General features: G+C 46.6%; 1 pseudogene; it reads right to left on the bottom strand.

Annotated features, from left to right (window-relative positions):
* Positions 1-12,322: 12,322 nt before the first annotated feature.
* LOC116976529 lies at positions 12,323-12,823 on the bottom strand (annotated as a pseudogene).
* Positions 12,824-13,491: the final 668 nt, after the last annotated feature.

Below are 13,491 nucleotides of genomic sequence, written 5' to 3'. Positions count from 1 at the left end.
TCATCCAACTCAGTATCCTGTACCTGCCTTCTCTCCATACCCCTTGATCCCTTTAGCCACAAGGGCCACATCTAACTCCCTCTTAAATATAGCCAATGAACTGGCCTCAACTACCTTCTGTGGCAGAGAATTCCAGAGATTCACCACTCTTTCCTTCTATCCAGAGATGCTGCCAGAATTTTGTGTCTGTAATGTATAGGCAAATGGTTTGGATCGAGACCCTTGTTCAGATTAATGTAGATCAGTTGAACAAGGGTCCCAATCCAATACATCTGTCAGTATATTTTCCTCCACAGATGCTGCCTGACATGCTGACTTGATCCAACACTCTGTTTTTTGCTCAATTTATGTTGCAAATTTACATTGCGAGGAAACAAGAAGGATTTAGAGGTAGATCTTATCTCCTGCTTTAAGATCTGTCATTAAGATTCTTAAGGAACCAAGATTTGGCTACATAGCACTGTGCCCGCACTTGTTCCTCTCTGTTTGACTGAGTGATTCACCCTGCAACTTGATGTGCCTGGGACACAAGTCGACACAGCACTGACAACTGGCGAAAGATATACTTGGCTTTATTCCAACTCTTACTTGCAAAGCCAAAGTACAGATGCGCTGCGTAAAGCATTTTATCGGGATGTATCACAGCTTGGTTTGGGAACAGCTCCATCCAAGACCGCAATAAATTGCAGAGAATTGTGGACGCAGTCCAGACCATCACACAAACCAACCTCCTTTCCATTGACTCCATTTATACCTCACGCTGCCTCGGCAAGGCCAGCAGCATAATTGAGGATGGGTCGCACCCTGGCCACTCCCTCCTCTTCCCTCTCCCGTCAGGCAAAAGGTATAGAAGTGTGAAAACGCACACCTCCAGATTTAGGGACAGTTTCTTCCCAGCTATTATGATGCAACTGAATCATCCTACCACAATTAGGGAGCAGTTCTGAACAACATTCTACCTCATTAGTGATCCTTGAACTGTCTGTGATCAGACTTTACTGGCTTTACCTTGCACTAAACGGTATTCCCTTATCATGTATCTATACACTGTAAATGGCTTGATTGTAATCATGTTTTGTCTTCCCGCTTTTTTAAAACATTGTGATGATACCTGCCTTAACTACCTCCTCTGGCAGCTAGTTCCATATACCTGTACCTACCACCTTTTATGTAAAACAATTGCCGCTCTGGTTTATATTAAATCTTTCCCCCCTCACCTTAAACATATGTCCTCTGGTTCTAAATTCCCCTACGTTGGGTAAAAGACTGTGCATTCACCCTATCTATTCCTCTCGTGATCTTATACACTTCCATGAGAGCACTCCTAATCCTCCTGCGCTGCAAGGAATAAAGCCCTAGCCTGCTCAACTTTTCCCTATAGCTCAAGCCTTCGAGTTAACTTATGATGCCAGAGAAGTTGCTCAGCTGTAATTAAAACCTATTATAAAGAGAAGACAATCTGAAATAGACATGTGTCTTCCTAATGAAGATTAGCTATGGCCCATAGGGAAGTGTCTTTACATTTCTCAATACATCTGGAATTTTGGTCAGAGAGTAAAATGCACTTTTGTTTGGCTTCTCCGAGGAAATGTTCAAGAAAGAACTGCAGATGCTGGAAAATCGAAGGTAGACAAAATTGCTGGAGAAACTCAGCGGGTACGACAGCATCTATGGAGCGAAGGAAATAGGCAAAGTTTCGGGCCAAAACCCTTCTTCAGACTGATATAGGGTAGGGGGGGGGGGGCATGAAGAAGAAAGAAAGAGAAGGAGCCAGAGGGCTGGGGGAGAGCTGAGAAGGGGAGGAGACAGCAAGAGCTACAGAAAATTGGAGAAGTCAATGTTCAGGCCACTGGGATGCAGACTGCCCATTGCTCTTAGGAAATAACAGGAGAAGACTTTCCATGCAGCGTAAATGTGCAAGGGAATGAAAATCCACCTGTTCAGCATTCAATAGATCATTCTCTACAATTTTCACCACCTTCAAGGATATCCCACCATCAGGAATATCTTCTCCTCTACTTCCATTTCAGAATTACTCAGGGATCATTCTTTTCCTGACTCCCTGGGTCCATTTTTCCATCCCCACAAACAATGTCCGCCCCCTCCGAATGGCAGTTTGTGAGTGTAGATGATGCAGCACTTGTCCTTTCATCTCTTCCCTTCCCAGACAATCACAATCACAATCACAATAATACTTTATTAGCCAAGTATGTTTTGCAACATACGAGGAATTTCATTTGCCAAGGCAGTCATCTCTTCTTCTTGCGAATGAAACATAAACCAAAGGAATAGTTAGATCTCAAGCCGGGTGTTGAGCTGCCAGGTTGTTGTCTCTGCGTCAATGTCTGCCGGGCCCTGAGCTCCATTGGTGGGTGGTAGAGCGGGCACCCAGAGATGACATGGTTGGCTGTCTGTTGTTCTGCTCCGCATTCACAGGCTGGGCTCTGGCGGAGCCCCCATCTCCACACGCTGGCGTTGAAATGCCCAACTCCAGTACCAAGTCTGTTGAGCTTCACCCATGCTCCTCTGGGGAGGTCAGATCCTGGACAGCTTTTATCTGGTGAAGAGATGTAGCGGTGTAATGGAGATGAGGTTGCCTTCCACTCCTGTGACCACTTGGTGGTTATCCAGTGTGCTTTTGTCTCAGTTTGCTGGATGGATGCAAGAAGTTATTTTCCATGTGGAGCAAAGGGGTGACGGGACTTCAGTCGGGGTGGCCTCTGTTCTCTGCTGATAGCCTGATGGAGGAGGTGATCTGGGTCCATGGCACGACAAGATAGTGCCAGAGTTGCTGCTTGCCTTTGGATCCCTGCAGGCGGAATTCCTGCAAGTATAGGGAGCTGCTCGACTGGAGTAGGTTGAAGGCACCCAGTGATGGTTCGCAAGGTGCTGTTCAGGCTCGTGTCTACCAGGCTAGTATGTCTACTACTACTCCATATGGGTGCGCAGTACTCAGCTGGGGCATACACAAGAGCTAAGGCAGAGGTGCGAAGAGTTGATAGACTGGCTCCCCAACTTGTTCCTGCCAGGTGGCGGATGAGGTCGCTACGTGCAATGTTGCGGAGACCAGCCAGGATTGATGAAATGTAAGCGACGTCCAGCTTTACGCCGAGGTAAGTGGGTGTTTGTTGGAAGTCCAATCACCTGTTGTTAACGAAGCTCTCACTTAGCTTCCTTGTTGTTTGTTTGGAATGCTGTTGACACTGTTTTGCCTTCGCTCAGCTTTAGACGACACTGTCGTAGGTATACTGCCAACGTCCCCATGTCTTGACTCAAGGAGCTTTCGATTGTCTTCCACTCTTTTTTTTCTCTTTTTTTTTCCTTTCTTATTTATTTTATTAGAAGTATGTACAGTAATGTGGCACCGAGGTGCCTAATATATATTGGCATGTTACATTTTATGTACAGCTTCATTTTTTTAACATTTTTTAATAATAAAAGAGAGAAAGAGAGAATAGATAATAAAAAATAGAAAAATGTGTGATATATGGTGTGTGATACATGGTGTGTGATATATGGTGTGTGATATATGGTGTGTGATATATGGTGTGTGATATATGGTGTGTGATATGGTGTGTGATATATGGTGTGTGATATATGGTGTGTGATATATGGTGTGTGATATATGGTGTGTGATATATGGTGTGTGATATATGGTGTGTGATATATGGTGTGTGAAAAGGAAAAGGGAGGAAAGAGAGAACGTGAGGAAAAAAAAGGAGAGAGAAAGAGAAAGAGTAGAAAGTAGGAGATTATAGGAGATAGGTATTTATATTCTTGACCTTCCTTCACCCAGTCCTGAAACAATTGTCTTCCACTCTCTGTGTCTCATCAGGATGGCTAGATCGTCAGCATACCCATATTTTCCAGCGATGGTCTCTGGGAGGTCATGGTTGTACACGTTGAAAAGCAACGGATCCAAGACGGAACCCTGTGGGACACCATTCTTCAGTCTACGGAGCCTACTCTGCTGTCCATCACTAGTCGCAAGCACAAAGCTGCGGTTTGATATCAGCTCCATGATGTAACGTACCATACACCTGTCTGGCAGTACCTGAAGTAGCTTTGCAGTTAATCCCCGGTGCCACACGGTGTCATAGGCAGCTGTCAAATCTATAAGAACACCTCCTGCCGTCTCATTTGCCCCAAAGCAGTCCTCTATGTCTTGGGTGAGGAGGGTTACCTGGTCCGCAGTAGATCGACCTTGGCAGAAACCAGCCTGCTCGTGGGGCAGTTGAGGGTCTATGATGGGTTTGATACGCCTGTGGATCCCCCTCTCAAGGAGTTTGTATGGGATACAGAGCAGCGAGATGGGCCGGTAGCCTTTAGGATCATCCTTTGGCTTGTTCGGCTTCGGGAGAGCAATGACTGTTGCACGACACCAGATCTTTGGCATTTTGCATTTCTCCATGGAGGTCGACGGGTACTGTCGGATCCAGTTGGTAGCAGCATCTCCAGAATGTAGTAGAAACTCCGGGTGCATGCTGTCAGATCCTGGGTCCTATCCTGCTTTCAACATCTTGAGTGCTGTGGCCATTTCCTTGGAGGTGAAAGCCATTGTTAGGTCCCTATCCACTCTCTCAATTTTCCATCACTCGGCCACCTCTTTGCTCACTTCGCACGAGAAATCATGGTCAGAGTTTGTGAATCGACCATTCTTGACTAATTGAGATGGGATTGCGTTGGCAGTGACTGGGCATTTGCCGTGTTTGGATGTAGCTCTGTCGGGCAGGGGGTTGACTGTAGAACACACTAAACACATTTTTAACATAAGCATCCATCACAGTGACTCCTCCACATTACTCACTGTGATGGAAGGCGAAAAAAAGTTCAATCTTTTCTCTTTGCTCTCCCACGGTCAGGGGCCTTGAACCAGGATGATCTTGACTCCCTTAGCCGGCACGTTTTGGCCCTCCACGTCGGGAGATCAGCTCCTGCATTGGGGCGATGTCAGCTCCTCCGTGCTGGACGATCGAACCCCGCGTCGGTGCTGGTCGAGCCTCTGCGTTCGTTGGAGCTCCTGACGTCCACGGCCTCTCCCGAGACTGCAAGCTCTCGATATAAAGTCCGCAGGCCACAGTCAGAGTGATCCCAGGCAAGTGATCGACTCCGATGTTAAGTCCACGCCCCGCGGTGCGGCCCAAGGTCAGTCCGAGGAGGCCTCCAGCTCCATCAATGGTAGGTCGCAGAGTGACCGGAGAATGCGATCCGGAAAGTAATCGCATCTCCGGCTGGTAAGAAACTGAAAAAAAATGTTTCCCCCGACCTCCACCACCTGCCCCCCACATAAAACAAACTGGAGACCATTTACACAAACTTTTAACAGACACTAAACATTAAAAAAAAGACGAAAAAACAGACAGACTATTGGCGGGGCTGCCAATCATGCGGCGCCCCTTCTGGATGTGATGTTGAATTCAATATCTTCAGGTAACATGATTTCTGTCTGTATCAGTTGGCTTTCCATGATATTGGGTCATCCTATGTGTGTTTTTGTTTATTTATTGTTCTCCGGGAATGGAGGACATGCCAAGTCTAACTGGCCAGGCGTGTCCTCCTGCTCTGGATTTTACAACTCCGACGTCCATTTGTCTGTGTGTAGGAAGGAACAGCAGATGCTGGTTTAAACAGAAGATAGACACAAAAAGCTGGAGCAACTCAGCGGGCCAGACAGCATCTCTGGAGAAAATAATAGGTGACGTTTTGGGTCGAGACCCTTCTTCAGATTCAGAGTCAGGGGTACTATGTTCCTTTGTCTATGTTTTCACTTTATTTATTCCCATCTACTCACTGACCAGATGACCGTATTTCCATCTTATCGTCATGGTCACCCCAATTCAACTCTAACATTCACGTTCCTAAATTCCTCACCCGCCCCCCCCTCTTCCTTGCCTGCAACTCAATAGACTTCTTTAGTCTTTTTCCAGATCTGACAAAGGGTCTTGATCCTAAAACATTAACTTTGTTTTTCTTCCCACAGATGTTGTTACTCTTCTGCTGAGATGTTCTGTTTTTATTTAATGTGCATGTACACACATGCTGAAACGTGCTGTCTGCTTTGCACTAAATATTGCAAATGGTATTGGCTTTGAGACTCAGATTCATGGTAGTTTATTGTCATTTGCAGCAATAAAATTCCTTGTTCACATTGTGGGCGGCACGAAGTAGAACATCTCCTACGACCTCCTTCAACTATGTAGAGAACCTCCTACGAATATGTAGAAGACCTCCTTCCATCTCCTTCGACTATGTTGAAGACTAGTTTTGGGAAAATTGGACACCGAATAGTGGAGAGTGAAGACGACCACCATTGACTACCTTCGACTATACTAAAGGGGCTGTCCCACTTGGGCGACCTAATCGCGCATTCTGGCGAGCTTACCCTTGACTCATACTCGCAGCATGGTTGACACGAGGTCCTAGAAGATCTTTGTAAAGGGGCTGTCCCACTTGGGCTACCTACTCTGCGAGTTTAGAAGATTGCCTTTCACCTTCAAACTCACGGCATGGTCGACACGTGGTCCTAGGAGGTCCTAAGAGGTTACTGGAACTCTCCTTCATGCTCGAGGGAAGTTCCTGAATACTCGTGGCCTCAGCTAGGTCGCCGAAAAAATTTCTGCATGTTGAAAAAATTTCCGTGAGTAAAAATTGGTCGGCAAGGTTCTTTTTATCGCGTGGTGCAGTGGAGTGGGGTCGCTATTTAGTTACAGGCAGTCGAGGGCAGCCGTAGGCAATCTCCTTCGCTGACCGGGCATTTTGATTGGTTCGTTGGAGTTTTCAGGACCAAGGAAAACCGACCGGTAGGTAAAATGCCCGCTAAACTTTATTATACTTCTTAAAAGTGTCTCCACTCCTTCTCTCCCCCTTCTCCCCCCCCTCTTCTCTCCCATTCTCTCCCCTTCTCCCCTCCTTCTCCCCCCTTCTCTCCCCTTCTCTCTCCTTCTCTCCCCCTCTCTCCCCTTCTCTCCCATTCTCACCCCCCCCCCCCAAAGGGCTTACCTTACACTGTGCAGCCGTTTTACCTTCTTCTTCATCGTGGGTGTGAATTTCAGACAGCGCTCCCCCGCTTTTCCTAACTCCCGCCTTTGCGATGTGTTTGTGTGTGTGTATGTTTGTATGTGTGTGCGGTCAGTCGATCCAGCTTGCGGTTTCAACGTGGACGGTCGATCCAGCTCGAGGCTTTCCAGGCGAGTGCCCTCAAGCTTGAAGGTCGAAGACACTCTTCTGGACTCGCGGATTAGGTCGCCCAAGTGGGACAGCCCCTTAACTCTCCTTCATGCTCAAGAGTAGTCCCCGCGTACTCGAGGCCTCAGCTAGGTCGTGGCGTATTTTTCAACATGTTGAAAAATGCCCACCAGTAAAAAAAGGTTGCCATGGAAAAAATCAATACTTCTTTTACTCGTAGGTTTAGTCGAAGTAGGTCGTAGTAGGTCGGCATGTTATTCGTAGGTAATCGAGGGTAGTCGAAGATAATCAAAGGTGGTCAAAGGTAGTCGTAGATAGTCTTCATCATAGTTGAAGGGAGGTCAAAGGAGATCATCTTCACTCTCCACTGTTCGGTGTCGAACTTTCCTGAAGTTAGTCGTATCTAATCGTAGCTAGTCGAAGCTGGTCTTCAACATAGTCGAAGGAGGTTGAAGGAGGTCTTCTACATGTCATTTTTTCAAACTCTCCTAAACTCATCTAAACTCACCAATTAGGTCACCTACGAGTAACATGCCGACCTACTACGACCTACTTCGACTAAACCTACGAGCAAAAAAAATATCGATTTTTTCCATGCCGACCAATTTTTACTTGCGGAGAATTTTCAGCATGCTAAAAAATACTCCTCGACCAAACTGAGGCCTCAAGTATGCGGGAACTTCTCTCGAGCATGAAGGAAAGTTACATAGACGTCCTAGGACCACTTGTCGACCATGCTGCGAGTTTTGAGTCGAGCGTAAACTCTTCTAAACTCACAAATTAGGTCCCCGCAGTGGGACATCCCTTTACATCACCAGAGACCCAGGTTTGATCCTGCCAGAGTAGATGAATCGAGGACAAGAGAACATAGGTTTAACGTGAAGGGGAAAAGATTTAAGAGGAATATGAGGGGTAACCTTTTCACACAAAGGGTGGTGGGTGTATGGAACAAGCTGCCCGAGGAGGTAATTGAGGCTGGGACTATCCCAATGTTTAAGAAACAGTTAGATAGGTACATGGATAGGACAGGTTTGGAAGTATATGGACCAAACATAGGCAGATGGGACTAGTGTAGCTGGGACATGTTGGCCAGTGTGGGCAAGTTGGGCCAAAGGATTTATGACTACGGGTGCTGTCAGTACAGACTTTATACGTTCTCCCTGTGACCACGTGGGGTTTTCTCCAGGTGCTCCGGTTTCCTCTCACACTACAAATACGTACAGGTTTGTAGGTAATTGGCGTTTGGTAAAAAAAATGTAAATTGTCCCTAGTGTGTGGGATAGTGTTAAGGGCCATCCCACTTGGGGATCATTCGCACGTAATTTACGTGACATAATTTACACGTCACGACACACGACGCGTGCGGCATGCCGCACACGTGATGCGCGCGTGGTGCTCAATACGTGTGCATGGTGCGCATTACGCGTGCATGGTGCGAGGTGACGTAGGCAGTGATGTGCGGTCGCGCGTGGCACCCCAGGATTTTGGGATGTACAAAATCTTCACGCGCCATCTGCATGACGCGCAAATGACGCCCAAGTGGGACGGGCCCTTTAGTGTATGCGGGATCGCTGGTCAGCGCAGACTCGATGAGCCTAAGGGCCTATTTCTGCACTGTATGTCTAATTCTAAAGTCTAAAACTCTAAAGGTCAGGAAGTCCAGAAGCCATTTCAACATGGAGGGCCCAAGGCCAAGGTCCAGAAGTTTGGGGATGGTCTTATTTGGTATTACAGTGTTGATTCATTCCTCCATCCAATACGTCGTGGCCCAATATCTTGTAACTCACTTGATATGGTCATAAGGTCATAAGTGATAGGAGCAGAATTAGGCCATTCGGCACATCAAGTCTATTCTGCCATTCAATCATGGCTGATCTATCTCTCCCTCCGAACAGCATTCTCCTGCCTTCTGCCCATAACCTCTGACACCCGTACTAATCTATCTATCTTGGCTTTAAAAATGTGACTTCTCCCAAATTATAATTAAAACATAAAGTACATAAAACTGATTGTGTAGATGCACATATATCATTGGGATTATCAAGTGGACACCTCCCTTCACTGGTGTTTCGTTGAGTTAAGCCAAGAGCACCTCGGGAAAGCTCAATCCAGTATCCGACTCACAAGGTCAAACTGAAAGGTGGTTTACACATTATAAACCCCCCTGCAGTGATTATATGTGATTCCAGGGTCTGTTTCCACTCTACAGGCATAATTAAGATTGTCCCGTTATATACTCTCAACGGTATGTGGGAAAATACGTCTTTCACTGAATCTTGTCAGAATCTCTTCTAGGTTGAAGAAAACAAACAGTATTAAAATGGTATGCGAGGGCTGTGAACTGCAAAGGCTATTTTTGTAACTACGTATCTTCGAGGTTGCTTTCAGCCGATCATGAAGAAAACACGCCGGGGCTATTAAATTGTGGCTCCGAGACACATATGGTTTTGGTTTGGATGGCATGGTAATCATTTCACGTTTTATTTCTGAGACCTCATGGCATGGCGAAGTGTGGAATTTCATGTCCTCTGGGAATGCAGGCAATGCTAAAGAGCACAAACATTTTGGGCAGATGTATCGATTTGGAAGAAAAATATTAAACCCTGTTTAAAAAAAACGATATATATATATAGTTTTTTTTAATAGGGCTTAGTTTTTTTCTTAATTTAAAGAAAAATTAAGTCCGAATAAAAAATCATATATATATATATATATATTACAGTGCTGACTCATTCCACTATGGGCCATATATGGCCCATTCATTCATATATGGGCCAAAGGTCCTATTTCCGCGCTGTATCTCTAAAGTAGGGCGGTGGAGGCAGGTTCTCTGGATACTTTCAAGAGAGAGCTAGATAGGGCTCTTAAAGATAGTGGAGTCAGGGGATATGGGGAGAAGGCAGGAACGGGGTATGATCAGCCATGATCACATTGAATGGCGGTGCTAGCTCGAAGGGCCGAATGGCCTACCCCTGCACCTATTGTCTATTGTCTATAACCTTGGATATGCAGGAAATACTAAAAAGCAAAAAAATATATAAATATATGGGGTTTTTTAAACGGGTCTTCATTTTTTTCTTCCAAATCAATTTAACTTCCCAAAAGGTTTTGTGCTTTTTAGCATTGCCTGCTTTTCCAGAGGACGGGAATATACACACGCACACACACACACACAGATATGTGTATATTTGGGGGAAGAAAAAAAGCCTAATTTTAAAAATAAACTATATGTATATATATATAGTTTATTTTTAAAATTAGGCTTTTTTTCTTCCCCCAAATATACACATATCTGTGTGTGTGTGTGTGCGTGTGTGTGTGTGTGTGTGTGTGTGTGTGTGTGTGTGTGTGTGTGTGTGTGCGGTCGGTCGATCCAGCTCGCGGTTTCAACGCGGACGGTCGATCCATCTCGAGGCTTTCCAGGTGAATGCCCTCGAGCTTGAAGGTCGAAGACACTCTTCTGGACTCACGGATTAGGTCGCCCAAGTGGGACAGCCCCTTAACTCTCCTTCATGCTCGAGAGTAGTCCCTGTGTACTCGAGGCCTCAGCTAGGTTGCGGCAAATTTTTCAACATGTATAAAAATGCCCACGAGTAAAAAAAGGTCGCCATGGAAAAAATCGACACTTTTTTTACTCGTAGGTTTAGTTGAAGTAGGTCGTAGTAGGTCGTAGTTGGTCGGCATGTTATTCGTAGGTAATCGAGGGTAGCCGAAGGTAATCGAAGGTAGCCGAATGTAGTCGTAGATAGTCTTCAACATAGTTGAAGGGAGGTCCAAGGAGATCGAAGGAGGTCGTCTTCACTCTCCACTATTCGGTGTCGAACTTTCCCGATGTTAGTCGTAGGTAGTCGTAGCTAGTTGAAGCTTGTCTTCAACATAGACGAAGGAGGTTGAAGGAGGTCTTCTGCATAGTCGAAGGAGATCTTCACAATGACATTTTTTCAAACTCTCCTAAACCCATCTAAACTCGCCAATTAGGTCGCACAAGTGGGACAGCCCCTTAACACTATCGACGACTATCTTTGACTACCTTCGATTACCTTTGACTACCTTCAATTGCCTTTGATTGTTGTGTGTGTGGTGTGTGTGTGGTATATGTGTTTGTGTGTGGTGTGTGTGTGTGTGTGTGTGTGTGTGTGTGTGTGTGTGTGTGTGTATGGTGTGTGTGGTGCGTGTGGGGTGGTTTGTGTGTGTGTGTGTGTGTTGTGCGCGTGTGTGTTTGTGTGTGTGGTGTGTGTGTGGTGTGTGTGTGTGGTGTGTGTGTTTGTGCGTGTGTGTGGTATGGTGTGTGTGATGTGTGTATATGCGTGTTTGTATGTGTGTGTGTGTGTGTGTGTGTGTGGTGTGTGTGTGTGGGTGTGTGTGTGTGTGTGTGTGTGTGTGTGTGTGTGTGTGTGTGTGTGTGTGGGTGTGTGTGTGTGGGTGTGTGTGTGTGTGTGTGTGGGTGTGTGTGTGGGTGTGTGTGTGTGTGTGTGTGGGTGTGTGTGTGGGTGTGTGTGTGTGTGTGTGTGTGTGTGTGGGTGTGTGTGTGTGTGTGTGTGTGTGTGTGTGTGTGTGTGTGTGTGTGTGTGTGTGTGTGTGTGTGTGTGTGTGTGTGTGTGTGTGTGTGTGTGTGTGTTGTGCGCGTGTGTGTGTGTGTGTGTGTGTGTGTGTGTGTGTGTGTGTGTGTGTGTGTGTGTGTGTGTGTGTGTTGTGCGCGTGTGTGTGTGTGTGTGTGTGTGTGTGTGTGTGTGTGTGTGTGTGTGTGTGTGTGTGTGTGTGTGTGTGTGTGTTTTCTGGTTAGAATACGTGGAAATTATCCTCAGGTACAATCTACTTTGCAAAAAATAAGTTACATTCTCATTCCCGGGCTTGATGGTTAAATATAGCGAGCACAGCTGTTTCGGCTCCGGATGGTTTAAAAATGAGCAGTTCCCACGACCTCGGCGATAAGGATCGCAGGAGTAGGGGGGGGATAATGTTAGCTCGGGGCACCACTTCCCCAGCGCTGCCTCCTCCTCCGCGTCCACATCTGCAAAACTCCGTTCGTTTAAACCCCGAAGCTGCTTCGCTCGACGTGAGCCCACGTTAACATGTACAGAGGAATTCTGACAGTTTCGCACACTGAGATCACACTTCTTTCTTTCTTTTGTTTTTCGTGGGAAACTATTTTATTTCATCCTTTTCATACACTTATGTTATTGGAGCAACCACGGACTGGGACCTTTGAACAGACACACGGGTGTGGTATTTGGCCAGGTGATCAGTAAACTCCTGATAAGGAGCCTTGCTAAACACAGTCTCTTTGCAAAGATCGGTGGGTCAGTTAGCTGTAAGATGGCATCGAAGGTAGCTTTAGCGAAGTTACCCAGTGTGGCTGTGCAGCCTCTGGCGGAGGTGTAGCAATTTTCGATACCAGCCATCTGCGGCAGTTTCTTGGGTACAGGGGCTGAGACTGACTATACCATTAGTCCACTACCACGGCGAGCATGGATCAAACGGACCAAAACGGAACCACGTCGGCCAGTCACCTTGCAAGGTACAGTGTGGGCTTTGCCAATCCTGACACACCAGGAATGATGAACAGTTTTGCCAGAATGATGCCCCCTCGATTGGCAGTGCCCACCTCCTTCGAGCATTTGACGCCTAACACAACGTGGGGGAGTCAAAGGTGTCCCTCAGATAGACCCGAAATGCTGGAGTCATTCATCGGGACGGCAGCATCTCTGGATAGAAGGAATGTTCCTAGCTGGAATCAATGATCAGAAGACACTGCCCTTTCTTGAGGGGGTAGGAAAGAGCTGCAGATGATGATTTAAATCGAAGAAAGACACAGAATGCTAGAATAACTCATCGGGACAGGCCGCATCTCTGGAGAGATGTTTCGGGTCGAGACCATTCTTCCTTCTCTCCGGAGATGCTGCCTGTCCCGCGGAGTTACTCCAGCATTTTGTGTCTACCTTACTTGAGGGGGTTGCGATGAGGCAAAGGGCTAGATGTGAAAAAGTGTGCTTGAACATTCCAAGTGTATCTTCGCTGGAATGTTAAAGATGAAGGAATGTTGACATTGCAACTCCCAAGTGACTTCTTGGCGGTTTCCGCTAGTTTCTGTGTAAGGGCCGTGGGACAATCGCATCTAGTAACACGGCTGCGGGAATCTGAGAACCCAGGGGGGTGGGGGGGAAGAGAAATAAAAGTAGATCTGGAAAATATACAGCTCCGCCATCTCCGGCGTGTTGGCCACCTGGATCCGCGGACTGGTTGCGCTTGTGAAGATGTTACTCTGAAGAAGCCGAAACGCCACCCACTCGTTTTCTCCAGAGATGC

This window comes from Amblyraja radiata, chromosome 8 (assembly GCF_010909765.2).
Source record: "Amblyraja radiata isolate CabotCenter1 chromosome 8, sAmbRad1.1.pri, whole genome shotgun sequence".
NCBI classification, from domain to species: domain Eukaryota; kingdom Metazoa; phylum Chordata; class Chondrichthyes; order Rajiformes; family Rajidae; genus Amblyraja; species Amblyraja radiata.
The sequence above is the reverse complement of the archived record's forward strand: the minus strand, read 5'-3'. Positions and strand labels throughout refer to the sequence as shown.